Raw genomic sequence first — 27,951 nt, forward strand, 5'->3', positions numbered from 1 at the left:
TCCGCTTCATAAAGTGTTAAATAAAGTTTGTTTGTATCACCTCATTGTCTTCTTTAATCATTTCTTAATAGGTTTTTGCATCACCATATGTCTTTTTTTCCCACTGGACTGACTTATGGGTTATAATTTGTGTGCTTATGTAAATCGTCTTCACGAGGACAGGTAGTGGGCCTGCTCACCATCATCTTGCTAGGATTTAACACAGTACTTGGCACGTATTAGGTGCACCATAAATATTTGTTGAATGAATGAATAATGTGGAAAAGTGGAATCAGATTTAGCTGGTACCTAATTAAGTGCACGTGCAATGCCAATACCAAAGACATCCTAAAAAGCAAAAGGTGCCCTTCAAAGAGGTCATCTGGGGAGGCTGCCTGCTTATTCCATAGCTGCTGCTCTTAGAAAGGGAGTTTGGAATAGTTTTAAAGAATTGTCTTTGGAAGTATTAGTTTACAAGCCGCATAAGGAAAGCACTTGTTCTTTTGATTAAAAATAAAATCCAGCCTGATGATTCCCTTTATTTTCTCAATGTATTTCCAACTTACAGATATCAAATTCCACTTTCAAAGACCCAAATTTGTCACAGTTGAAGATTTCAAAAGAATGTTATATACGTGAAGGCAGCCTTAAAAGATTTGTTCCTAAGATGTCTTGAGCATTGGCGGACATTTTTGTAACGAGTGTGTAGTCTTTGAAGGGGCTCATACTCCTGTGGATGTGTGGACTCTGCTGTTTCTGTGAAAATCTTTGATGAAGTCGCTCTTCATGCCATAGGATGTCTCACTTTTGCTTCTGGCCATGAGGCAGAGGGATGCATTTTACTCTCAAGTCATTCATTTCATCTTGGTGCTTCCCATCCTCCATGGGCAAAATACATTTTGCAAAATTTGTGTTTTTTTTTTTTTTTAACCAGGAAGGAATGTAATAGGGAATTGAATTAACTATTATCAAGTGTTTTAAATTCCTTAGATGTTGAGTTCTGTGTTTAGGAAAAGTCCCTGTTAGTGTGAAAGATCACAGAACTGGGACCACATTCTTACACTGAAAAGTATCAGGAATTCTTGCCAAGTTCTGCTATTCAAGATTATTTATTCAATATTTTTGTTGATTTTTTTTGTAGCCACTGTCACTTAACCTCTTTTGTGGTAGGTATTGCTCCTTTACCTCCTGATTTTGGAAGTAAGTTGCTTTGCCTACTCCCTCTCTCCAACACCTTAAATCAGCATGGATTTTAAGTGGGAATAACTGAATTTAAAATAACACATCTGGGCTTCCCTGGTGGCACAGTGGTTAAGAATCTGCCTACCAATGCAGGGGACATGGGTTCAAGCCCTGGGCCGGGAAGATCCCACATGCCGCGGAACAACTAAGCCCGTTCGCCACAGCCACTGAGCCTGTGCTCTAGAGCCCGTGAGCCACAACTACTGAAGCCCGCATGCCACAACTACTGAAGCCCGCGCGCCTAGAGCCTGTGCTCCGTTAACAAGAGAAGCCACCACAATGAGAAGCCTGCGCACCATAAGAAAGAGTAGCCCCTGCTCACCACAACTATGAGAAAGCCTGCGTGCAGCAATGAAGACCCAATGCAGCCAAAAATAAATAAATAAATTTAAAAAATAAAATAAAATAGCACAGCTACGCCTGTGCCTTTTAATCTCTGGGAACGCTTTTGGTGGTACTGAACCAATAACTGCCGCTATTGAAGATTATCTTCAAGCAGGACATTTGTCACAGCTTCATTCAGGTCACCACTAGCACTGTGCTTTTCGCTTGTTGACTTTTGAGAAAATGCATTCAGACACTCAACATGGTGTAGGCGCTCTCAGAATAGTGGACAGCTCTGTCAGCTCACAAGGTGGCCAGCCTTAGCTATTTGGCCAACAAAAGTTCTATTGACCTTTTATTCTCAAGTGTTCTTCTTTTCATATGAGCAACAGAGATTTGGCTTTCAGTTGTTTTTTGTTTGGTTTACTACTTGACAGTAAAGTCTTACATTTTCATATTGCTTCCATGCTGACAGTATTTACTTATGCAAAAAATATTTTTGTGCCTCCTTATGCAAATATTTTCTGTGCCAGGCAGTAATATCAAGATTTGTGAGAGAATGATCTTTTGAATTCTGTCTTTTAAAGATTGGTTCTATGCTATTATTTTCCTTGGCAGGTCGCTGCTTTTTATTAAATAAGGCTTTTAGAAAAAGACCTCTTAACGTTTGTGCAGAAGACTCACTGTGTTCTCTGCCCATCTGCGTGAACCTCAGTGAATCCTGCCTGTGACTGAGTCATAACCTCATACCTGATCAGTGACATTCGTCTGTGTGAGTCCTGGCTAAGCACTCCCTACGTCCTGACGGAATTGTCCTCCAGAGGGATTTGAATGCATTTTGATCGAGATGCACTTACATTAGCATTAAGCCCTTTATTATTATTTTAAAAAAGAAATCGTCCCATCCTAAGCCAGGGTCATGTCACTGTGTAATGTATTTGATGGGTCTAGTTCTTGTACCCGTCACTTATCGATTGTTGCGCTGTTTCCTGTGTGGGAAAGAGGATTGCCCTTCTGTGTGGGGTAGTGCCACCTTGGGCCACTATGTTGCTGTGACTCCAGAAAGTCTTAGGAATGATGGCAGTCATGTGCTCAAGTCACCTGTGCATTCTGGATGAGTGCTGAAGGGCTGTAAGGTCCTGAAAAGTTAATGGAGAATTAATGCCTTGTAAACATAATCCACTACTATTTTAAATAATGACCCACTCAGGTTCAGGCAACATATATTAAAATAGTCTAACATGAGTTAGAACGATTTAAGGCTGGTAAAGAAGGGGTAATAAAGGATTTAGGACTGGCTGTTCATTTAGCTGTGAAGTAAATAGACTGCTCTGCCTGGGAGGTCCTCCTAATCTTCTTCTAAGGAGGAAACTGAAGGGAGGTTAAACAGTGTGCTCAAAGTCACACACCTGAGCAGTGCCAGAGCTGGGACCCGAACCCAGACCTCTCTGACAGCACCGCTGGTAATCTTCGCTCTGCAGTGCTGCCTTCCCCCTGGGAGGGAGGCATCCTGTGTCATAAGAAGTAATACAGATTCCTCTTTATTGACGAGATGAGACAAATTCAGATTTAGAAGATAAAAGCTCGAGTAAGGTATTAATTTATTGAACTACCTGTTCAATTTAATAGAAATCAATCAAGGACCTCCTATGGATAAAGCACTACGCTAGGTACCAGAGTAGGATATGAAGATCACTAACTGTTAGAGCTTTAAAATGTGTATAAAAATAACTTTTACACAAGACAAGATTCATTCAGCAAACTTTTTATTTTTTTGGCACTATGGTGTGCCGGGACTGGGCTAGACAGTGAGAATCATGCAGCAATTTATCAATTCATCCTACGCTTTTGATCACCTAGTATGTGTCAGACACTGTTTTAGATGCTGGGAAAATAGTGGAGATCAAAACAAGCAAAGTCTGTGTTCTCACTGAGTGGACATTCTCGTGGGAGAGACACAAGAAATAAGCAAGAAAAGACCCTTTCTGCAGGGAATTAAGCTCGGATGGTGTGCGGAGAGCTGACTACATTAGACTGCAGAGATAAATAAGATTTGATCCTTGCCCTGGAGGAGGTAGACGTGTAAACAGCGAACTACAGTAGAATCAGCGTGTGCAGTGATTCACGTATGAACAAAGTGCTGTGGAGGGAACCTGAGGGGTGACGGTGAGCTGTGTGCTGCCAGGACCGAGTGTGTATTTAGGATGGCGATTGTGGAGCGGTCTCAAGCATAGGCTAGACAGCAAGAGGCTGACGGTAGGATATGGTCATTCCTCTGGGATTACAGCCCTAGACAAGTGCAGGGGGGAGGCGGCAGGAGGAAGTGGTACTTCTTACAGAGAGAATTATGGAAGGCTTCCTGAATGAGGTGGCATTTAAACTTGGTCTTTAAATATGTAGAGGTGAAGGGGAGGGCATCTCAGGGCCATACTACTGTGAACAAGAGGAAAGATCGAGCTTACTTTGGGAGTGCCTAGACTTATGAGTTTATGGACTGGCTGGAGCATAGGGTGTGTAAGAGAGAAAGCCACTGGGGGCTTAGGTAGACTGGTTTGCTTCAGGTAAGCAGAGGGAACCTGCTACAGGTTTTTTTTTAGTAGACTGACATAGTCACAACCTTAGAAATATTATTCTTGCAGTAGTGTATATGAGAAATTGGAGTGGGGAGAGAGAATACAGTAATTCAGGAGGCTATTGTGATGGCCCTGAGGTACTGGGGATCTGATCCAGGAAGGTGGCCCTGGGGCTGGAGTAGAGAATGTGGGCCAGTCGTACAGGGAGAACAGTAAGGCAGACTGTTGATCAGAAGGGGGCAGTTATGGAGAGGAAGGAAAAAAAATGATTCCAAGGATGTTAGCCCAGGTGACTGAGAGGATAGGATTTCTATGACAAACTGAGGATGGCAGAAGGAAAAATGTGTTTGAGAGGACAGATAACTTAGATTAGTTTGGGACTTGTGGAGTTAATGGTGCTGGTAGGACCTTGAGGTAAAAGTGTCAGATACATACATGAAAAGGAGACCTTAGCTCTGGGTTAGAAGATGTAGATTGGGGAGATAATTAAGTGGTTTCAGTTGTGGAATAGATGACACTGGTCAGGGACTTACTCGTTCAAAGAGAGAAAGGCGGTAAGGATGGAAACTTAGAAGCATCATAATTTTGGCTGTTTATTTTAATTTTTGTTCTTGCACTTTAGTGCTAATAATCTCTTAAACTACACTGTTGGACTTCCAGCTCTTTATTCTCAGCTCAGTCCACCATGTTGCTTGAAAAATTGTGCGCCTTGGCCATATTATCTTGACTCCATTGTAGAATTCAGTTTTAATCTGGGACAACATAAAAAAAACCAGCTTTGTGACCTTATTTGCCATTGAAATGCTATTGGGAAATTTTTCCATCACATCTTTCAGAGTCTCCTAGAGCAGCTCTTTCACAGTAAGTGATAAGAAACAGCTTTGCTTCCTGAAGGAGTGTAGATGTTTGTTCCTCATAGAAAATCATATAACTAATCACATTGACATTTTCACCTTGGCTGTTAGGAAGCACAGACTCGAATTCTCTGCTTAACTGTAGTAACTGTGTAGGACTCAAATAGGTCTCCAAATTTGAGTTCTATTCCAATATCTCTTATACCAGCCACAGTCTTCATTTTCTTCTCTAATTTATGATTTTTTTCCTTGGTCATGATTTTTAAAAAATATGCAGTGGTTCACGAATTTGCATGGCATCCCTGTGCAGGGGCCAGGCTAATCTTCTCTCTATCATTCCAGTTTTAGTGTGTGTGTAGCCCAAGTGAGCACTCCTTGGTCATGATTATTAATTTCCTTCCTTAATACATGCATTTCTCATAAGCTATCTCAGATTCCTTGTAGAATGAGATGAGGGCTAAATAAATAATGCCACTATGGTGTTCACTATATGAATGAGATGTATTGAATACTTAGAATGTTACAGATCAGTACATAAATAGGACTCATCACATTTAAAATTTATGTTCTTTGTTTTCTATGAACTGTGAGTTTTTAGGCAAATGGTACATATAATCACAGACTGTAAAACTAAATGAAAAATGATGCAATGTAGGAGCCAAGTTCATGAGTAAATATTTGCACACCGACCCCGCCCACTCTGCCTCTTGATGAGTTATTCATTTCCAGGTGTATGAATCTTTGCAAAAGAATTGGAATTTTTTTGTCAGTCATTCATAAATTTTAATAGTTGGTCCATTTGGAAACCTGGAGTTGATGTCATTAATGGCCTGGGACTAATCACTGGAATTTGAGCTGATATGATCGAGTAATGCTTTTATTTCCAATCAATGTATGCAAACCCTGCCTCAGAAGACTGTGTAGTGTTCACTGTTGAGCAATGAGCAGGTCACTGGTTAGGGAAAAAGAATTGACCTCTTTCCACCAATCATTCTTAGATTCTGTCGTCTAAAGAAATTTCTTTTTTAGGAGGAAACTTTTGCTTTCAGTGATTGGATGAAGAACTAGATTCCTTTATAACAAAAGTCTTTTAAATTAAGATCGCCAAATAATTAAGGGGATATCTGTGATTATCTTATTTGCCCTGTGTAGCCTCCAGCAGAAATTCTACCCCAATTTTAAACTTGACAAAGTATCATCCTTCCCTCAAACGATCCTGTCAGTTCTTATAAAGTGGGAAAACTGTGAACCTATGCTGGTATAAATTTTTTAAAATTTTATTTATTTATTTTTGGTTGCGTTGGATCTTTGTTGCCTCACGCGGGCTTTCTCTAGTTGCGGTGAGCGGGGGCTACTCTTCATCGCGGTGTGTAGGCTTCTCATTGCGGTGGCTTCTCTTGTTGCGGAGCACGTGCTCTAGGCGCACAGGCTTCAGTAGTTGTGGCACACGGGCTCAGTAGTTGTGGCTCGCGGGCTCTAGAGTAAAGGCTTAGTAGCTGTGGCACACAGGCTTAGTTGCTCCTTGGCATGTGGGATCTTCCCAGCCCAGGGCTTGAACCCATGTCCCCTGCATTGGCAGGCAGATTCTTAACCAGTGCGCCCCCAGGGAAGCCCGCTGATATAAATTTAAGTGGTACAAAAAACTTTGTAGAATCAAGTGCATGTTAGATGAGATATTTTTAGGAACTTTGTTTTAAAAATAGTAATTCTGGGCTTCCCTGGTGGCGCAGTGGTTGAGAGTCCGCCTGCTGATGCAGGGGACACGGGTTCGTGCCCCGGTCTGGGAAGATCCCACATGCTGCGGAGCGGCTGGGCCTGTGAGCCATGGCCGCTGAGCCTGTGGGTCCGGAGCCTGTGCTCCGCAACGGGAGAGGCCACAACAGTGAGAGGCCCGCATACTGCAAAAAAAAAAAAAAAAAGTAATTCTTAGATATGTCACTTTTGTCTGTTTCAACTGATGACCTACTTTCTATTTACATGAAATGTCAAATGTTGACATCAAAATGTCTTTGTGATTCTGTTTGTATAAGGATAAATGAATTCAGTTAAATAACACAGTGGTTTTTACTATTTAGACGCCATCTCATTCCGCCCAGAGAAATGCAGTTATTCTCAATGTCAGTCATGCTTCACGATCTTCTGCACGTGTGGAGTTTGCAGTCATGGTAGAGCTGAGGCCTGCTCTTCTGCCTCTTGTCATTGTTAGATTTCTTGGTTTTCATTAGAGCTTCTCAGCCCTCTTCAAACTTACCCTTGTTTATTGTAAAAAAAATATCCTTAGGATTTTTATTACATTTAACAGAACTTTCTCTTAGAAACCATCGGTTGAATTGCTTTCTGATCTCAGTAGCAAAAATAGTTGTTCTTTCTCTGAGCAACCGGTTTATTTTTACCCCAGGGACACTGAATCTTATAACAGATCATGTTTCCCTCTACATGTTGGCTGCAGCAAAGCTCAGAGTCCCTCCTCCCCCTTAAACGTCTACAACACCTCAATTCTGGCTCTCATTCTACCTTGTGGCTACAGTGACTGGTACGGTTATCTAATCCTACTAGTTTTAAAAGCTGTTTGAAGACAAGGATTCTACTACTTTTGTTTATATTCTTTACAGTGCCGTCACAGTGTCTTGCACCCATTTGGCACTCAGGTAATAGCTGTGACTAGGCCATTCAAAAATAGCTTCATGTTGGGCCCTCCGTGGTGGTAAGGATAAGGAGAAAGAAATATGTAGTATGCCAGTGGAGGTTTTGAAATATGCTGAGGGTCAGAGGGATTGTATGTTTAAAAATATGGCACAATGAAGTGGGATGCTCCTAAGGATGAGAAAAGAATGTTGAATATAGGAGCCAACATATGCTGTTTTCCTCTTTGTGTCTTATCTGAATATATGATGCATGAAAGTTGGGAGCCTGGCCTCTCCAACCTTGCTCCAGTAAGGAAGATTAATTCTCTTCTCTCACAGAAAAAAGACAAGGAGTTTGTTAGGAGAGGGGCAATTTTACCAGTGAAGGTTTAGAAGTTGCTTTGAGATCCATGCATACAAACAGTGTAGACATATCTACTGTGTAATGCAGATTATGTCATCTCTAAAATGGTTGTGAGCTGTAGCCAATGATCCATGTATTCAACTGTTATTCTATATGATGAAATTCCAGTACCACTAAAGAATGTGGACAGATCCATGGAGTGAATTGTAATTGTATGTGACATATAGTCAAAACTCTTTAATAGGAAAGTCCATTGCAATGAAAATGAACCTAGTGAACTGAAGGCAAAAAGATCCTCAACTTTAGATACATAGTAACACTTTATTTTATAATTGAATTTACACAATCTATATTTGGTGTGTTGAGAAAGGGAAACTATGTTTTTTAAAAATTTATTGTATTTTATTATGTTATCATGTGTTACTGGTAAGCCTCATGATTCTGATTTTTCTAAAATCTAATCTAAAATTTTAAATGCTTAGACAAATACTAGGGGAAAGAACTTTTTTTCATTGTATTTCTCTCTCCCTTTCCCTTCTGTGAAAATCAAAGCATAAGGTTTGTTCAAGTGAAACATAAAAAAAGATCTGCCTTACTAGAATTTCATTTTTTAAAAACTTTACTTAGGGTCTTGAAATAGTGTCTTTCTCTGAAGACTGTTTAGTTGAAAACATACCTTTGAGGACCCTTTATTGAATTACCGAAATACCATTTTTTTTAGCATAATACTGATTATATAGTTTCAAATTTCCTTTGCTTCTAAAACATGTTTACTTCAAATGAAGCTTAAATGGTTGCATTTTTGATATACAAATATCTAATTCTGCCAAGTCCAGATGAAAAATCTAGACCTCAGTTTCCTAATTAGTGATAAGGATTATGCTCTGTGAAGGTATGCATAAATAATTGAAGGGGTGGCGTGGCATTAAAACCACTCACTCTGAAGTCTTACTGCCTCACAGGGTTGTTGTGAGGATTAAGTGAGTTTCTTACTCATGACAAGGATTTAGAAGAGTGTCTGGCACAAGTAAGTTCTCTATTAAGTGTGTGCTATTTTTATTATTGCCATTATATGGCTAAACTATTTATGTAATAAAAATATTTTTCATTGCCTCCAAGAGGGTTTGAAGTACTTTTGAAGTGACTGAAAGGGCTTCTGCTCTTAAAAGTTACAAGAAGCTAGAGAGTTCTGGAACTCCCATCTGCCCCTAGTTCTCTTGTGCTCTAAGGTGATCTTACTTAAATTCTGTGGTCCTCCACTTTCTCATCTGTAAGAGGACAGTTCCCTGGTGATGGGTCTCTGTTATTTCTTTAAGTCACAACAATAATGTGATGCTTTGATAGTACCTTCTGCTTAAACAAGAAGGTTGAGGTTATATGTGTCAAATTCCTTGATTTGGAGTGGTAGAGTTTTAGAAGTGGAAAGGGCATTAATCAGGTAGTCTACTCCCTGGGGAACTCATCTCTTCTCTTAGCTTCAATTAGTATTTGAGTTTTTTTCTTTTTTAGATTTTTCTTTTTCTTTTTATCTTACTTCTTTTTTTCCAAAGCACTTTTTACATACTTGTAGATACTGTATTTATTGTTTCTTGTTTGTATTGTATCCCTACTTGAATGTAAGCTTCACAAGAGCAGGGATCTTTTTTTTTTTTTTTTTTTTTTGCGGTACGTGGCCCTCTCTCCGCACGCGCAGGCTCAGCGGCCATGGCTTACGGGCCCAGCCGCTCGGCGGCATGTGGTATCTTCCTGGACCGGGGCACGAACCTGTGTCCCCTGCATCAGTAGGCGGACTCTCAACCACTGCGCCACCAGGGAAGCCCTAGGGGCAGGGATCTTTATCTCTTTTTGTTCAAGTGTCTGGCACACAGTAGGTAGCCAGATATGGGCTCAATAAATATTGTCGGATAAATGAATGAATCTTCAGTTGCCTAGTGGACATTTCTATTAATTGGTCACTTCTGAAACAGCACTCTTTCATGATTTTCTTATTTCCACCAATGAATACTTTCATATTACCAAGAGCAAAATCCTAGAGGAGTTGGCAGCCGTACCCAAGACAGAGCAAATTACATGATTTTCAGGGGTATTAAGGCAGTCACTGCCCACAAGGGTCTAGGTGCAGAAACAGTGACAGTGCATTTTCACACAAGATAGGTGGGCCTGAATCTTCTCAAATGGAACCTTTTGAGCCAGAACTAGAGGTAACTGCTTAACTGCCCAGGAAATTACTAAAGTTACCAAAACTTACTGCTAAAATCATAGCTTCTGTTGGGTTAATGTTGCCATATGCTTCCTTTGTCATCTAGTTCCATTGGAGATTCTTTGTTGCTTCTAAACAAAGTCCCGGGTCTGCAGCCTGCAGTCCAGTGAGCTCCCCAAGAACTTTCCAGTTCTAGATCACACAGGTGCCCCTTGTCTGTTCTCCCCTCAGCTGAGCCTCTTCCTTAGCATCCCCTAAAGCATTCCCGTTCCTGCTTTAATGTCCCTCTGTTCATACCATACTGTGTTCATCACGCGCTTGGTTTTCCTCTTTCTTTATCTATCCAAATCTGTCTTCCTTTAATCAACAAGGGACGCTTTTCGGCCCTTACATATGTGAAGCCATCTGTATCATGTTTGGGGCTCCTAAATGTTGCATTTTTTTTTTTATTTTTTATTTTTTTGCTGAACGCGGGCCTCTCACTGTTGTGGCCTCTCCCGTTGCGGAGCACAGGCTCTGGACGCGCAGGCTCAGCGGCCATGGCTCATGGGCCCAGCCGCTCCGCGGCATGTGGGATCCTCCCGGACCGGGGCACGAACCCGTGTCCCCTGCATCGGCAGGCGGACTCTCAACCACTGCGCCACCAGGGAAGCCCAATTCTTAAATGTTCCATTTGCCTATTTATTGCTTTTGAGGAAAGGGACTAATGGAATAATGGAGTTGGGGGTTAGGGAATAAATCACAAATCACAGCTAAAGCAACACCTGCTAAGCTGGAACAAAATTGACTTAGTTTAAGTGTATTTTCTAGCCTGTGCTGTTTTCAAGGGCTTTAGAAAATGCTAAGATCAAGTCCTTCCTACTTTTTTGGCATTAAAATATCTTTTTAAAAAATTAAATGATGTAATTACTTCTAGTAATAGCAATGGACTCAAGTGAATTATCTTTATTTGGAAATATAGAAAATTGGCAGTTGAATTGGCTCTGCTTGTGTGTGTGTGTATGTGTATGTAATTTTACTGGTTTGTGAAATCAGAAACTAGGAAAGACAAGTCTGGCTGGTAGTCATACATACTCCATCCCTTGACCCTTCACCTGGTGGCCATTTTCTTCCCTGCTCAGTTGCACAGTACAGATCTTCCTCAACTTACGGTGGAGTTACATCCCTATAAACCCATTGTATTGTTCAATACAGTAAGTTCAAAATATTGTAAGTTGAAAACACGTTTAATACGCCTCACCTGCTGAACATCATAGCTTAGCCCAGCCTTCCTTAAATGTGTTCAGAACACTTATATTATCCTACAGTTGGGAAAAATCATCTAACACAAAACACTATTTTATAATAAAGTGTTGACTATCTCATGTAAGGTATTGAATGCTGTACTGATAATGAAAAATAGAATGATTGTATGGGAGTGAATGGTAGTAAGTGTATTGGTTGTTTATCCTTTTGATCGTGTGCCTCACTGGGAGCTGCCCAGCATCACTATGAGAGAGTATGTACTGCCTAGCACTAGCATGGGACAAGATCAAAATTCAAAATTCCACATACAGTTTCTACTGAATGTGTATGGCTCCTATACCATCGTAAAGTAGAAAAATCGTAAGTCTAACTATTGTAAGTCGGGGGACCATCTGTATCCATTTTTCAAGGTCTCAGACATTGGCTTAAGATTCTCATGCTGTGGTTTGACTCTGGTTATTCAGCCAGGGAATGCATGAAAGTTACCTTCCAAATATGCAAAAGAGTTTGCTTCTATTGCTTGAACTTCAAAGAATATTTTTTTTCTTGTTCAGCTCAGATTAGTCTAGAGAATGGCATTTTGTGCCCTAAGTAAGTCAGCTTTATTCATGTCATTGAAAGAGAATTTTTGCTTGGCTTTCTAATTTTTCAGGCTGATTGAAAAACTCAGTGGGCATACAAAAGACATTAATTTGTTCTTTTTCTTCCAAATCTTGCACGATTTGTTCTCTTGTTCCATATTGTAAGTCAAGTTAACATTCTCCTCCTTTTCCAATTGTTCCACAGTTTCAAGTTTTCATTGAATACACTGTATGTTTACTTCTGGATTCTGACATTTTAATTATCAGGCGTATTTGATCACATGTAACTGTAATGATGTTCAACAGTCCCGCCTGGCTCCCATTTGTGCGTAGTGCTGACAGGATGACAGGCCGTGGGAGCCCATGTTGTGTTCTGATTCGGTACAGGGAGAGGCAGGGTGCCCCGCGGTACAGCAGACAGGGTGGTGTCTCCTGGGTACTGTGCAGCTCCAGACAGCAGATGCCTGCTGTTTTAGTCGGAGTTTATTGGTTGGAAAGAACAGAGGCCCTCTCGAATTAACTTAAATAAAATAGAAAAAAACTTAAAGATGTAGGACTTAACAGCCCATCTTGATGACACCAGTGGACCCATTAAGGACTGTGGAACAGGCTAAAAAGTCAGGAGTCGTGATCACATAGCCTCTTCTCTCGTTCTGCCTTTCCTGCACCTATTTCCTTCTGTTTTGCGTGGGCCAACATATTGATACCTGCCAGCATTGACGTGAGATTTTGGTTTTAGGCCATGTTAGAGCCTATATTTTTCCAAAGTCAGAGTCTCAAAAGAGACAATTTTTTTTTTTTTTGGCGGTACGCGGGCCTCTCACTGCTGCGGCCTCTCCCGTTGCGGAGCACAGGCCCCGGACATGCAGGCCCAGTGGCCATGGCTCACAGGCCCAGCCGCTCCGCGGCATGTGGGATCCTCCCGGACTGGGGCACGAACCCGTGTCCCCTGCATCGGCAGGCGGACTCTCAACCACTGCGCCACCAGGGAAGCCCTCAGTGTCAGTTTTTTACCCCTAAGGTTACTGATTTTCCTTGTAGGACTGGTTGCCTCTTCATAATTAAGGATGAAGGACTGGGGAGAGTTTACTACCTCGAAAACATCTATATGTAGAGCCCGCCCGCCCCACCGCCCCCCAGCCCCTCCCTCCCTTGAGCAGGAATTCTAAACAGAGCTCAGTGTGTATGTGTGTGTGGGAGTGGGGGGCAGGGCTACTGAGCGGTCCACTGACCAGCTTTGCTTCACCCCGAAAATGCCCTGATGAGGAGGATTTACTCTGAGGAACCAAGATTCACATCGGAAACCTCCACAAGCCATCTCTCATGCCCTGCTGCCACGATTGGTTCTATTCCTTTAGAGATGAACCCCCAGATGTTTGTCATTATACTTGGCCATGCTGCCTGAAGGCTCTGTTAGAGGGTGGGGAGGCGGGGGGGGGCGTGCTAACCGTCATCACTTTATCCCCCTGTTTGCTGCCTGGTGTCATCCTCCCCGCTCTGTGATACCTGTTGACTCTGAGCCTGAAGCCTCCCTGGGCTTCTCTTGAGCAGATTGTCTCCTTGGTGGCCCATGGGTGGCAGCTCTCCCCTCACTGTTTCATCTGTCACCACATTCCCATCTCCTGTTTCGTTTTCCAGAATTTTGTTGCAATCTCTTGTGCATTTAAAATTCTCTTCCAGCAAACTCTTTTTCTTTTCTTTTCTTTTTTTTTTTTTTGTGTTTATTGGAGTAGAGTTGATTTACAATCTTGGGTTAGTTTCAGGTGTACAGCAAAGTATCAGTTATACATATACATATATCCACTCTCTTTTTAGATTCTTTTCCCATATAGGCTATTACGGAGTACTGAGTAGAGTTTCCTGTGCTATACAGTAGGTTCTTACTAATTATCTATTTTATATACAGTAGTGTGTATATGTCACACCCTTCTGCTTTTTAAACTCATGACTTTGTTGATCAGAAACCTCTTGGTGGCTTTGTAAAATTTTGTGTGGGTATATATATATATATATAGTGCATTAATAAGAAATGTTTTGGGGTATAGTTGTTTTACAATATTGTGTTAGTTTCTACTGTACAGCAAACTGAATCAGCCATATGTATACATATATCCCCTCTGTTTTGGATTTCCTTCCCATTTAGGTCACCACAGAGCATTGAGTAGAGTTCCCTGTGCTATACAGCAGGTTCTCATTAGTTATTTATTTTATACATATTAGTGTGTATAAGTCAATCCCAATCTCCCAGTTCATACCTCCCACCCTCCCTTTCCCCCCTTGGTGTCCGTACGTTTGTTCTCTAGGTCCGTGTCCAGTAAACTCTTTTTAATCTTACAGAATTCTTCTATTTTATTTTTTGGTGCTTTCACTTCATTAGGGATTCAGGTGGGAGAACCAGGCTATCAACCATCTTGAAACTGAAACCTCAAAGTTGTTCTTTTAAAAAATAGCATTTGGCTTTTATTTTGCTTTTTTAAATGAGAGATACATCATACACATAGAATATATGTATAATTTAAAGAAAAGTGATAAAATGAACACTCGTACCTACTATGTAGCTTAAGAAGTGGCACGTCACGTTTTCGGTCCCTTAGAAAACCCTGGGTACCCTTCCTTGATTGCATCTTCTTCACCCTCTCTGCCTCCTGTGGTTACCATCATCCTTCATTTTCAAAGTCATTCCCTTGTCTTATGTATGTTTATCTCCAAACAATAAATTGTTTAATTTTAGCTGCTTTGGCTCTTTGAATAAATAGAATCACATAACTTGTATTCTTCTGTACCTTGCTGTTTTACTCAAGATTGTTTTTGAGATTCATCCATGTTTATTCATGAAGCTATATTTTATTTACTTTACCGCTGTATAGCATTGCATTGTAAGAATATGCCACATTTAATTATCTTTTCTGCTGCTGATGGACACTTGTTTGTGTAACTTTTCACAATCGTGAGGAAGACTGGTATGAACGTAGTTCCTGTTGTATATATGCTAGAGTTTCTCTAAATGTATAAACCTAGGAGTGGAATAGCTGGGTCATAGAGTATATGCATATTTAATTTTACTAGGTGATGACACGTCTTTGCCAGAGTGGCTGTACCAGGATAGACTACACTGGTGTGTGCAGTTGCCCTTGGCTTGATGACCTTAGTGTGATCAGATTTCAAATATTTTTGCCTATTTGGTGGGTGTGCAATCGTATCTTACTGTGTGTTTTTAAAATTGAGATGTAATTTATGTTTAGTATAATATATCTTACTGTGATTTTAATTTTCCTGATTATTAATGAGGTTAAAGATATATTATCATATGGCTATTAACCTTTCATGCTTTCTCTTCTATGAAAGTTTGCCATGTTTTCCCCGTTTTCTCTTATTGACTGGTGGGTGTTCCTTGTATATCCTGAATATATAAGAGTGTGTGTGTATGTGTATCTATAATATGTGATGGAATTTATTTTTTTGTGGGCAGGATCCATTGCATCAGGAGGAAAAGGCAGTATTCATGTCCAGCAGTCAGTTTTCCTGCAGCCATGATTATAACATTCTCTCTTTTTCTCTATTTATTTGTGGTTAATCTTTGACAAATTGAAAAGTAAGTTTTGGCACTTAAAAACTTTTGGAGTCTTTTTTCCATCCCTCCTCTTAATCTCCCTCTATTGTGAAACAATTCTGGTTGAAAATATATCCTTGACATTCAGTAACTCAGAATGTTTTCTTTGGAGTGTGTACTATTTAAGTTGGAGTACAGTGCTCATGATGCTTGATGCTAAGAGATCTAAGTGCTTCAATGGTGTCAGACCACAGGGTGGCCAGTACTTGGGGAACAGAGGAGTTGGGAGGTGGATGCTGACCCAGATCGCTAATGTATTTTTAACCCAGATCTCTAAAGGTATTTTTCTTGACTCCCCGGTTTACACATTTCTGAAATTTAATGGAAAAGTAAGTTGGCTTTATAAAAAGAGAGCATTAATTACTAGCCATTCTCTTCTCCATTTAACAGTGTATCCTGACTTAAAGGACATTTTCTTTTAAGTGGTGATATTCCTATAAATAAAAACTGTAGAAATGGTTAAAATGGTAAATTTTATGTTATGTATATTTCACTACAATAATATTGTTTAAAAAACCCAAGGCTGAAAAAAAAAGTTTTTGGAACATTTAGGGCTCTAACGAAGTGCAAAGATGGACACTGAAGTAGTGTATATTTTTCAGTGCAGAGAAGTCTTTCAGAGGTAAATAGCAATACCTCTTTTTTTTTTTTTTTTTTTTTGCGGTACGCGGGCCTCTCACTGTTGTGGCCTCTCCCGTGGCGGAGCACAGGCTCCGGACGCGCAGGCTCAGCGACCATGGCTCACGGGCCCAGCCGCTCCGCGGCGTGTGGAATCTTCCCGGACCGGGGCACGAACCCGTGTCCCCTGCATCGGCAGGCGGACTCTTAACCACTGTACCACCAGGGAAGCCCAATACCTCTTTTACATAAGTTGCTTATTCTTTGTTGTGACTGTTCTTTTAAGAAGGTTTACTTTTTTTGAGTTTTTGTAAATTTCGGAATGAATTTTCAAGGATTGTGTTTTCATTTACCTTCTGTTTGTAATCCTAGCGATCACTGCCCCCTTTGCTGCAGCCTCACGGGCCTTCTTTCATTTCCTCTAATCACATCCTTTTCCTTCCTCAGGGCCCTCCCTCAGATTGTTCTTTTCCCTTTGCCTGCTCTCATTTATTTTATTGTATTATTATTTTAAAAGTGTGGTAAAATATACACCTTACGGGCTGAATCGCTTCCCGCTGCTGCTAAATTCATATGTTGAAACCCGAACTTCCAGTACCCCAGAATGTGACTGTATTTGAAGATAGGGTCTTTAATGATGTAAGTTAAAATGAGGTCATTTTAGGATGGGCCCTAGTCCAGTACGATTGGTGTCCTGATAAGAAGAGGAAATTAAGGCACAGACAGTTACGGCGCGGAGACCACGTGGAGGCACAGCTAGAAGACAGTATTGATAACCAAAGAGAAAGTTCTCAGAAGAAACCAATCCTGCTCACACCTTGATCTCACACTTCTAGCTTCCGGAATTATCAGAAAATAAATTTCTGTTGTTTAAGACACCCAATCTATGAAACTTTGTTATGATAGCCCTAACAAACTATAATAATACATAACATAAAATTTACCATGTAACCATTTTTAAGTGTAAAGTTCAGTGGCATTCAGTATATTCACATTGTTGTGCAATCATCCTTACCACCCATCTCTAGAACTTTTGTCTTCTTGCAAAACTGAAACTCTGTACCCTATTCTCCCTCCCTCCCCAGCCCCTGGCAACCAACTTTTTGCTTTCTGTCTCTATGAATTTGAACACTGTAGGTCCCTCATATATGTGAAATCATACAATATTTATTCTGTTTGTGACGGGCTTATTTCACTTGGCATAATGTCTCAAGACTCATTCATGTGGTAGCATGTGTCAGAATTTCCTTTGTATGACTAATATTCCATTGTGTGTACCACATTTATTTATACCACATTTTATTTATTGAATGGTCATTTGGGTTGCCTTCACCTTTTGGCTATGGTGAATAATGGTGTTATGAACACGGGTATACAAATATCTCTTTGAGATTCTGCTTTCTCTTGGGTATATGTCTAGAAGTGGAATTGCTGTATCACGTGGTATTTCTAAAAACTAATTTTTAAAAATATTTATTTATTTATTTATTTTTGGCTGCACTGGGTCTTCGTTGCTGCGCGTGGGCTTTCTCTAGCTGCGGTGAGCTACCTAGCTGCGGTGAAGCTACCCTTCGTTGTGGTGCGCGGGATTCTCATTGCGGTGGCTTCTCTCGTTGCGGAGCACGGGCTCTTGGTGAGCGGGCTCCGCAGTGTGGCTCGCGGGCTCTAGAGCGTAGGCTCAGTAGTTGTGATGCACTGGTGTAGTTGCTCCGCGGCGTGTGGGATCTTCGCAGACCAGGGCTCGAACCCGTGTCCTCTGCATTGGCAGGCAGATTCTTAACCACTGCACCACCAGGGAAGTCCCCTTAATTTTTTGAGGAACTCCCACATTGTTTTCCATAGCAACCGCACCATTTTACATTCCTATCATTAGTGCACAGGGTTCCAGTTTCTCCACATCCTTATCAAAATTTGTTATTTTCTGTTTTTTTGTTGTGGGAAGGAGGTGATAAAATATGGCTTTTTAAATATCACTGGGTTAAGTCAAAGAGAGTTGATTCTTAAAGGGTTGTGATGTTGCATTCATCTGCCTCTTGATTCAGGTGTAACACCTTGGCGGCTCACCAGGAAGCATTGGAGTTATTAGTGTGAGAGGCTGGCAGCCATTTTTTTCCCATTTGGTCCAGGAACTTTGTTTGTGTAATAACTTTGGGTCTGCTTGTGTGACATGGGACAAGCTGTTACAAAATACAGGCATTTCTTATGACAAAGACTCTGTGAAATAGCTCTTTTGCAGAGCTAAAGAGGCTAGCAAGTTTGTTATGTTTCTCCCCAGGGCAAATTTTCATTTTCCTGTGTTTACAGCTGTGTTTGTTTAAAGCACTCAGTGTACCTAACAATTACAGTCCTGTGAAGAAAACAGCAAGTTAGGCAAATTTGGCTTAAAAAAATCTCAAGCAGAGGTTGTAGTAAAACACAGGAAGCCTAAGAGATGCACAGGGGCTTCCTCGGGGCATTTTTGAAATCACGGAAGCGTTACATGTTTGACTGTAAATGTTGCATTACAACCACCTGAAAGATTATACTCAAAGAGGTTATGAATATTTATAAATACATCCCTTAAGTTTGTTTGTGTAAATGAAGGTTTTTTGTGGGTTTATTTTTTTCGTTCCTTGTCCACTTTTGTGGACATCACTTAACTCCAACAGCAATTCTTGGCTTCCAGAGGTAAAACAAAAATCATTCTTTACTGTGGTTTGGGACAGACAGAGCGACCCAGCCTCTTTGGGAGATCAAATCCCAGTCTCCACCTGCCCCTGCACTTGGCCATTCTAAATGGCAGTTTGTATAGATGATAATTTGACTCAGAAGCAGCTCAGTTTAATAATCACAAGCACTAGATTAACAGTAGCATCACAGTACCCAATACAATTAATTTTACACATACAACTTACATTTTTCTCTGTACAGTTTGTACACCCACTGGTTTGAGAATTCACAGTAAATATAATTAAAGCTGTTGAAGCTAAAGAATGTAATGGTGTTTCCTCTATTATTCGACAGTCCTCAGCGTTACTGTAATAATAGCACTTTGTCTAAGAACCCTGAAAACTCTGCCAGTGCTTCATAGGCTGTGTAAACTGAGATAACCACTGCTGTCATTAAAGGCGGCAGGTCATGACCCAGCAGGGATCAGCTACTCCTGCCTCCCACTGTTTGCTGATTTAGTTCTCTTTGGAATAGTAAAGCTGGATTAGGAGCCCACAGCTAACCTCACATGCCCTTGCATGGGAATGATACAAGCAGTAGGAGTTGACTGCATTGCTTTCTTGAGATGTGCCCCCGCCCCCGAGGTCTGTTCCCCTTACTTTGGAAGTTCAGAGCTGACTCAGAGAGAAACAGCTTCTTCCCTTGGTGCTTTGGGTGTTTCCTGAAAGCCTTCCCATCAGTAGTTCTGATCTGGGTCAGTGGGACCGCTCCTCAGTCTTCCTTACGACACATAATAGCACGCTGTCTTTAAAGGCCAAGAAGCAGAGCACTGGATTTACTTTACTGTTAATTAATTGGTTAACGAGTTATTTCATTCATGTTTAACAAATAGATAGCCAGAGCCTGCTGTGTGTTGAGAGAGCTGTGCTAAGCTCTGTCGAGGTCCATAGAACAAATGTAAAACAGTTTCCATTGCAAGGAGTCCAGGGTGTAAGGTAGAGCATTGAGCCCTGGAGAACATGCCCAGGGCGGCCGAGAGGTCAGTGCTGTGCGGCCAGAGCGTCAGTGCTCAGGAACTCTGGGCAGTAGAAGCTGGTCATTAAGCCTCCCAGGAGATCAGGTGAAGACAGAGCAAATGAGGAACACCTTGGACAGAGCTACTTTTGACTCCCGACTCCTTCAGGAACTGGGTCCTTTAGAAAATATACCCTGATCCTCTAATCGTAGTTAGGTACAGGATTATTAAAATATATAAATAACATTTTTCATCTGATACTGAAAGTAATAACCTTTTTTGTAGAGCAAAAGACTTGGAAAACATGCATATAATACCACACAGAAGGAAAATAAATCGCCTATAATCTGGCTACCTAGAAATAGTCACTGTTAACAGTGTGGAATATGACCTGTTTTTTCTATGTAATTGACTATATATTTATTTGGATTCTCACACCAGAGGGTGTACGGATTCCATAAAGAATAACTTATGAGTTGGATCACCTGATACTATCACAACATTGTTAATCAACTATACTACAATGTAAAATAAAAAGTTTAAAAAAAAAACCCTTAAAATCTGAAGAAAAAAAAAAGAATTTACCTGTCAAGCTTTTCAGGGATCCAGCTGACCTTTTGGTCTGATGAATAAGTAAACACTATAGCCTTTTTAAAAAACATGGTATTTTTAACAACTACCTTATTGCTACAAAAACATATATATACATATAGAAGCTATAGGAAAACAAAAATAAGAGAAAACATATTTTCACTACCCAGAGTTTACCTCATTATACATATATCTCTCTGTTATTACCTAGTATATGCTTCTAGATCTTTTTGTCTTTGTGTCTGCATGCATGTATTATCAAAGTGAAGTTGTCCGGTACATAGGATTTGTAAGCAGCTTTTTTTTTTTTTTCAGTTATGATGTCTACCTTTCCTAGTTAATAAATTTTCATTTCATTAAAAAAAAGAATAAATATGAGTTGGGTTTATACAAGATCATTGTGTTGGTTATTGCAATGATAATTTTGACCTTGCCTACCTTTTATTTTATAGTTATTTTGAAATTTTTTTGTAAACCTTGAAAAAAGCCCACTTGATTTCATTTTAGAGTATTTTAAAGCAAATGACCTTATTTTAAAGAGAATGTTTTCAGTGGACCCACTTTTGGGAATGATAGAAGGAAATGGAGATTTTTCTAATAAAGAGAATTATGGTTGTTTAATTTTATGATAGTAATAAATCTCTGTAATAGGTAAATATCTTTGTATTCTTATAGTGTTTAGTTTTTTTGTCCTTTTTATAGTGGTATTCTTTTCCAGAAATGATGTATGCTATTAAGAAGGTGTGTGTTTCTTAATTATTAGTTACATCTTTTCATCAGTCACGGAAAATTTATGTGGGTTTAGGAAGAAAAGAAAAATACTAAATGTCAGACAACTTAATTTTTTAATATGTGCAAAGCTACTGACAGCTGACAGGAACATTTGGAACAAGAAATTGCCTGGGCAGTGTGGCCTTCACACTTAGGGAAGAGGCGGGCTTTGGGGGTATGTTTTCCGATCTGCCCTTATGATATTTGCTCTGTCCATTTTGTGCCACACCTGGAAAGCTAACAGTGGGATTCTGTGTTTTATAAGAACCTCACAAATTCTCCATGTTTTGGAAGTTGTTACTGACTATAATACTACAGAGTAGAGTTTATTCCTTTTTCTCCCTACCTGTCACATATGGGCCTTTTGACTGGTTGAGACGTCTTAATCTTCTTGGAAATTGGTGTGTCTTTGCTGTGGTTTTTAAAAAGACATTGCTTTTAGTATAATGTCTGGCTGTCCTATTCCTCTAATGTCTTTATTAAAAAATTCCTTGTAGTTCTGAGACCTTTTGCTTGAGGGGAAAGGGTGTCACAAACTTAGGGGCCAGACAGCTGTATAATGAGCACGTAAGATTCGAAGGAATACTACTCAGCCATAAAAAAGAATGAAATAATGCCATTTGCAGCAACAAGGATGCAACTAGAGATTATCATACTAAGTGAAATAAGTCAGGAAGAGAAAGACAAATACCACATGATATCACTTATATGTGGAATCTAAATTATGACACAGATGAACCTATCTACAAAAACAGAAACAGACTCATAGCCTTAGAGAACAGACTTGTGGTTGCCAAGGGGGAGGTGGGGAGGGAGAGGGATGGACTGGGAGTTTGGGGTTACATTTAGGATGGATAACAAGGTCCTACTGTATAACACAGGGAACTATATCCAAGCTCCTGGGATAAACCATAATGGAAGAGAATATTGAGAATATATTTATGTGTATAACTGAGTCACTTTGCTGTACAGCAGAAATTAGCACAACATTGTAAATCAACTAGACTTCAGTAAAGAAAAAAAGATTCTAAGGAGGAGTGTGGGGACTGTGACCGGTGGGAGGATGCTCACCTCTCCAAAGGCGTTAACGTAAAAAGAAAACACAGACTACATTGTGGTGGCCAAACAGAAAGTCCAAATTTGGCTAGAAGCCTGCTTATGCCAGTTCCTGCTGTAGTAACAGCATAGTGGAGTAGAGTATAATGGTAATAAAAATAGCTAACATTTTTTGAGAGCTTACTCTGCTGGGTACATGCATTATCTTGTCCTGTCTTCATAATAAAGGTAAATACTATTACTATCCTCATCTCAGAGATAAAACTGAGGCTTTTTGCCCGTGTCACAGAGGTAGTAAGTAGCAGAGAACCAAGACAGGTTTGTCTGCCTCTGGGTCTTGAGCTCTGTGATGTGTTTTGATTTTAGGCCACAGAACTTCGAATTGCATTCATTGGATAGGAAAAAAGTTGTCAGTCAGTGGCCAGGCTATTCACAGTGTTGGCAGTGGCCAGCTCTGAGGCCTTGGAGGAAGCAGCCGGGCATTGGAGAATGGGCAGTGTCCTTGGCCCTGGAGGAGAAGGAGACAGCAGGATCAGGTGTGCTGTGGTGTGGACAGGCTCTAGACATCTTCCTCAGGTGCCCAGGGAGGTGAGGCCTTGGTAGGGGGTAAAGAAAGTACTAGTTCCTGTGAGGTGCAGAAGATGCGTGTGGTGTGTGGGCAACACGTAGGAGGGGAAAATCTGACTGCATGAGGCTTGGTCCGAGCTTTGGCAGATGTGAGTAAACTCTACTGGATATTTCGTACCTTTGGCTTCCTAACTGTGAATGAGGGAATAGCTAGAGCTGTGGAATAAAGAACTAAAACGTATGGCTTGAGATTTAATCCAGGGCTTCCTGTCACAATGCACTTTAAAACTAAGTGAGGTTTTCCACGGGTGGAGGGCACTGACTTCTCTCACTGTCTTTTGTCTGACTATCTCATCAACAGCTCTACTCACGCTGTTGAGTAGCTTTTCTGGGGCCAAGTGGATCTCTATCGGGACCACTGGCATTTCCCGTGGTATTTAGTGGAAAGAAAGTATCCTCACAAACCTTTGGTTGTTGAGTCAACCAAAAAGTAAAGGTGTGTTAACACAGCACATTTTAAGAGACATGTCACTGACTTACTGCACACTGTAGCTGTCAAAGCCTGTCTGTCTAAGTGCCTTTAACTCAAGGAAGTGAAAAGTAGAGCCCAGCTGTTCCTACCTGGCTGCCCGTGACCATGAACCCTGGGAAACACAGTGGCCTCTGTGAAAGGTCTGTCTGCATAAACCTCACAGAGCCCTAAAGAGAAATTTTTAAGAGTACACACACACACACACACACACACACACACACACACACACACACACACACACACACACACACACACACACACACACACACACACACGGAAAAATTAAAGGACTGCATCTTGACGTTTTTTCCTGAACGATGTGAATATACTACAAAAATACATGAGAAGGTAAGACTGATTAATAGAGCATGCTTTCTGTAGCCTAAAGACTTTTTAAAATAGATACTGAAGGAGAAGGAAGCAAACTCAGTGGCAGGAAACCTAATACTGTTCAGAGAAGGGGGGCAGGGGTGGGGCGAAAAATGGAGCATGAACAGGTCTTAGGGAAGCCCTTCTGTTGAATTGCTTGATTGCCTTAAAATGATCGCTTTCCTAGAAGCAACAAGAAAAACTGGTCCAGTTTGTTTTCAGGGTTGGAAGAAAAGACTTATGTAAGCAACTCCTGGCTTTGCAGTGTTTCCATTTGGAACATCATTTACGAATCTGGCCAGATCTCAAGTGATCTATGTTTAGTAAATAAGATTATCTTCAGCTTTCTGTGGTTGAAGAGCAAATGGTTTGGGGTTTAGTTGCTGCTTTTCAGCCCCTTTTAATTGCTTGTTCAAGGTAATACTGCATTAATCTCTGTTATTTACCTCTAGAGTCGGGTTTTGTATACACTTGAAATTCAGCTTTTTACGTTTTTCTGTATTACTGGACACATGCTCTTAATTTTATGGAACAAATGAAACAAAGGGAATCTTGTGTCAGCTGTTTTGAATGCTTATGGTTTTTCATATTTTAAGAGTTCTCTCCCCTGCCCACCCACCCCCCCCCACCCCACCATGGGAGGATATTTCTTATTGAAATTGTGGATATCTATTGAAAGATGACATTTCTTTTTGGTGTTAGAGAATACATTATTATGAAAATGTGAATGCTGACATACTGTTTTTCAAACGTGGAAACAATTTTAATGTTTTAAATTAGGTTGTTTCTATAGGTCCCATGTTAAATTCTCCTAATTTATTAGGTTTATATATTTGCGTGAGAGGTAAGCATTTTAGCAAAGAAATGGTCATTTTATTCTGCAAAACAAAAAATTTTTGAAGTGTTTCTGAGCGTAAAATTTAGGAAAACGGTACATTATATATTTCATGTTCGCTGTGGATAAAAATAGTTGCATCTAGTTAGTAAGTATTCTGCTCTAGTAACCTCCCCCAGCACCTCTTCCTAAATCTCGAATTGAAGGTCTCTTCTTCAGCTGGTACCTTAATATTTTGAGTTTTGTATCTTGCACACAGTGCAAACCAAGCAAAAGATATCATGTGTGGAGGTCACTCTGCCTTTCAGATTCTATCAGCTATTTTGAATCTAATTCTTAAACTGTTCATGGTACTCTGGCAACAAGCTATGTGCTTGTCATTTTATCTCATTACTGTTAAGTCTAGTCCTGTCAAGAATAGGTTTAGTCTTTTTTAATTGCCTGCTTAAAATTTTTCAGTTCCAAAATCAGCTAAAGAATTTAAGACGGTGGTAAGTGTGGACTAAGGGTCATGTAAAAGTTCTGAGCGGATCAGGAACTCACGGAAGGAGGGAAATGCACACATGAACAGTTTAAGGCTGGTGTGGAAGAATGGAATGGGGCTTAAATGTATGTGATGTTGACTAGTATAAATAGTTTTCTTTTGTGCGTTTTTGCAATTAAACGTGCCACCTATTCTTCCGGGGAACTGGAGGCTAAGAATTAGACTATTAGAAGATTGAGGAAGAACAGATGAAGATGAGCTGTAATCTGGAGGGGACAAAAGAGAGAGGGATGTCCACCCTAAAAGCTAAAAATAATAACATGAAGGAGGGGAAACCATGGGCCCTGCTCAGGGGCAACACCCGGAGAATCTACAGCAACAAAGAGGAAAGAAGGCTAAAAAAAACCCAGGTGAAGTGGAGAGAGGTTGAGGAAGAGGTAGGAAGAGAGTTCTTTGTTTCCTGAGAAAACATTGTTGTTGACTGGAATAATGTATACATGCTCCTCTGGGAGTAGGAGAGGGCCAGGTTTCCCAGCAAACGTTCAGGCTTACTTTGTTGACGCTGCCCAGCAGAGTCTGAGGTGTGGTGGTGGGACACTCGTTTTAATGACCATGTGGGAACAGAAATGTAGGGACTGTGTTCGTCTCCAGGGAAGTGTTTGGAGCCAGAGTGGTGTGTGTGACCTTGAAGGGAATGGAAGACAGTGGCAGTTGAGACTCATGTAATCCATTGGGTGGGCAGTCTAGTTGAGTCAAATCAGAGTAGCCTAGCAGGGATGGCCATCTCTTTTCCTTGCATCATCCCTTACCTGGCAGACCTTGGGGATGGGGGTTACTTTGTAGTGTATTGAGGGCAGGACTGACTTTGTGTTTTAGACTCCCCCTCCTGCTCCCCCAGTCTTCTTCCTGGGGTGCAGCATGGCATCACATTGTTCCCTGACAGGGCCCAATTTGCTGGGAATGCATTTCATATTCTGGATCTTTCCTGATTTTCTTTCCGTCTACCAAACTTTATGTTCATTCTCTCATGTCTCTTGTCTCCCCAGATAACTGGAGCTAATTTAATAAAAACATTCATTCTCCTGTGTAGGGTTAATATATAACCCATTCCCTGTTACATGTTTGAATTCAAAAGAAGGATTCTCAGTATGTTGACTCAAAGAAATGGTGGCATTTTGGGCAAGTCTTTGGGTAAATATTAAGGTGGTAATATTATAGTGGTGTCATATTATATGCATCTTTTACTCATGGGAAGTAAACTTGAACAAAAGGAAAAAAAAGGGGAAGAAATGACAATTGAAATATGATGAGCAGGGCTTCCCCGGTGGCGCAGTGGTTGAGAATCCAACTGCCAACGCAGGGGACACGGGTTTGAGCCCTGGTCCAGGAAGATCCCACATGCCTCGGAGCAACTAAGCCCGTGCACCACAACTACTGAGCCTGTGCTCTAGAGCCCGTGAGCCACAACTGCTCAGCCCACGCACCACAACTACTGAAGCCCGTGTGCCTCAGCCCGTGCTCTGCAACAAGAGAAGCCACCGCAATGAGAAGCCTACGCTCCGCAACGAAGAGTAGCCCCTGCTCGCCACAACTAGAGAAAGCCCGCACACAGCAACAAAGACCCAACGCAGCCAAAAAATATATATATATATATATATATATATGATGAGCCTGGTCCTAGACCGAACATGAGATGGGAGATATGAGCCTGCAGTCTGTAGGGAGATTTCATTTCCTCGAAGACTGTGAGTGTTTGGGTTTAACTGCATGACTTACAAAATCCAAGCCAAACATGTCATCTGGTGTTGACCTGAAGAGATAATAGTCTTTCCTAAAGGTCAGGAAAAAACTGGTCATCTTGGACTTAGTGAGAAACAGCATAGTGTTGTGTTTTATGAGGAGTTTCAGGGGATTTTCAAGGGTGGTTTTGACTATTTGTAATTGCTGCCTTGAGTTTGACTTTGGATTCTAACCCAGTTCCCTGTGCCAATGAGTATGACTTAACAGCATTGTTTGCTGAGCGTAGGTCTTTCAGGGCCCCTGTGAGCGTCTTGAGATTTGGGACTGTATGTCATTCATCACTGGCAAAGAAGCTCAGAAAACACTTTCTGTTAAATGAAATAGTGAATACAGAACACCCTCTGCCTGATGCCTTCCCCCCACTGCCCACCCCCCCATCCCTAGAACAATGGGGATTTGTTGAAAGTAGGAAGATGATGTGTGTACGAAGATCCTCTTACTACCTTTTTTAAAAAAATACTGAACCCGTATCTTCCAGTCCCCGACAGGGCACGAATGGATGGCCCCCCAACTTAGAAGCTTCCATTTCCTCATTTGCCCCTCAAAGATAGTTTTGAAACACTGGAATTGTGGGTGACTTACAAGTGAAAGCATAATAGAAGATATCTCCTCCCCCAAACCCCCTTTCCCACCTCTCCCCCCATGCTTTGTTCTGTCTTTCCAGCTGTGGCCCAGTCATGGACTGCAGCAGTGATCCTAGTACTTTATGAGCAGCTTGCCTGGAAGATTACAAATACGTGTCATACGTTTAGCCAGCTTAGTAGGTGGCCTTGCTGAGGACAATCCTGAGCACGTGGCTTCTTGCTCTCTCACAGCAGCGCCACAGCACTTACTGAAAAGACCCTGGTTTCAGCAAGGTGTCTGCTTGACGGGGCAAGTTTAAGTTGAGATAATCACCACTGGAGTTTGCGTGTTTTTTGTATTCCATTTACAGAGGTTTAGTTGCTGCCCTCAGTGCGTTTGGAAGCTCCTCTGTGTGAATCCCGATCTTCACACCGGACTTAAATGTGATCTGACTGCTGAGCACTCGTTTGGATGCTATTTTTAGCTTTGTGTCAGCCTCCTGGG

General features: G+C 41.0%; 1 protein-coding gene and 1 non-coding gene across 13 annotated transcripts in view; one reads left to right on the forward strand and one right to left on the reverse strand.

Moving 5' to 3' along the window:
* Positions 1–27,951, forward strand: part of FHIP1A (FHF complex subunit HOOK interacting protein 1A) — a 282,286-nt gene that overhangs the window by 17,788 nt on the left and 236,547 nt on the right. The gene's annotated exons all lie outside the window — the stretch shown is intronic.
* LOC132520162 (U6 spliceosomal RNA) lies at positions 5,238–5,344 on the reverse strand. Its single transcript, XR_009540520.1, has one exon. It is a non-coding gene; the product is annotated as a U6 spliceosomal RNA (small nuclear RNA).

Source organism: Lagenorhynchus albirostris, chromosome 4 (genome assembly GCF_949774975.1).
Source record: "Lagenorhynchus albirostris chromosome 4, mLagAlb1.1, whole genome shotgun sequence".
Taxonomy (NCBI): Eukaryota; Metazoa; Chordata; class Mammalia; order Artiodactyla; family Delphinidae; genus Lagenorhynchus; species Lagenorhynchus albirostris.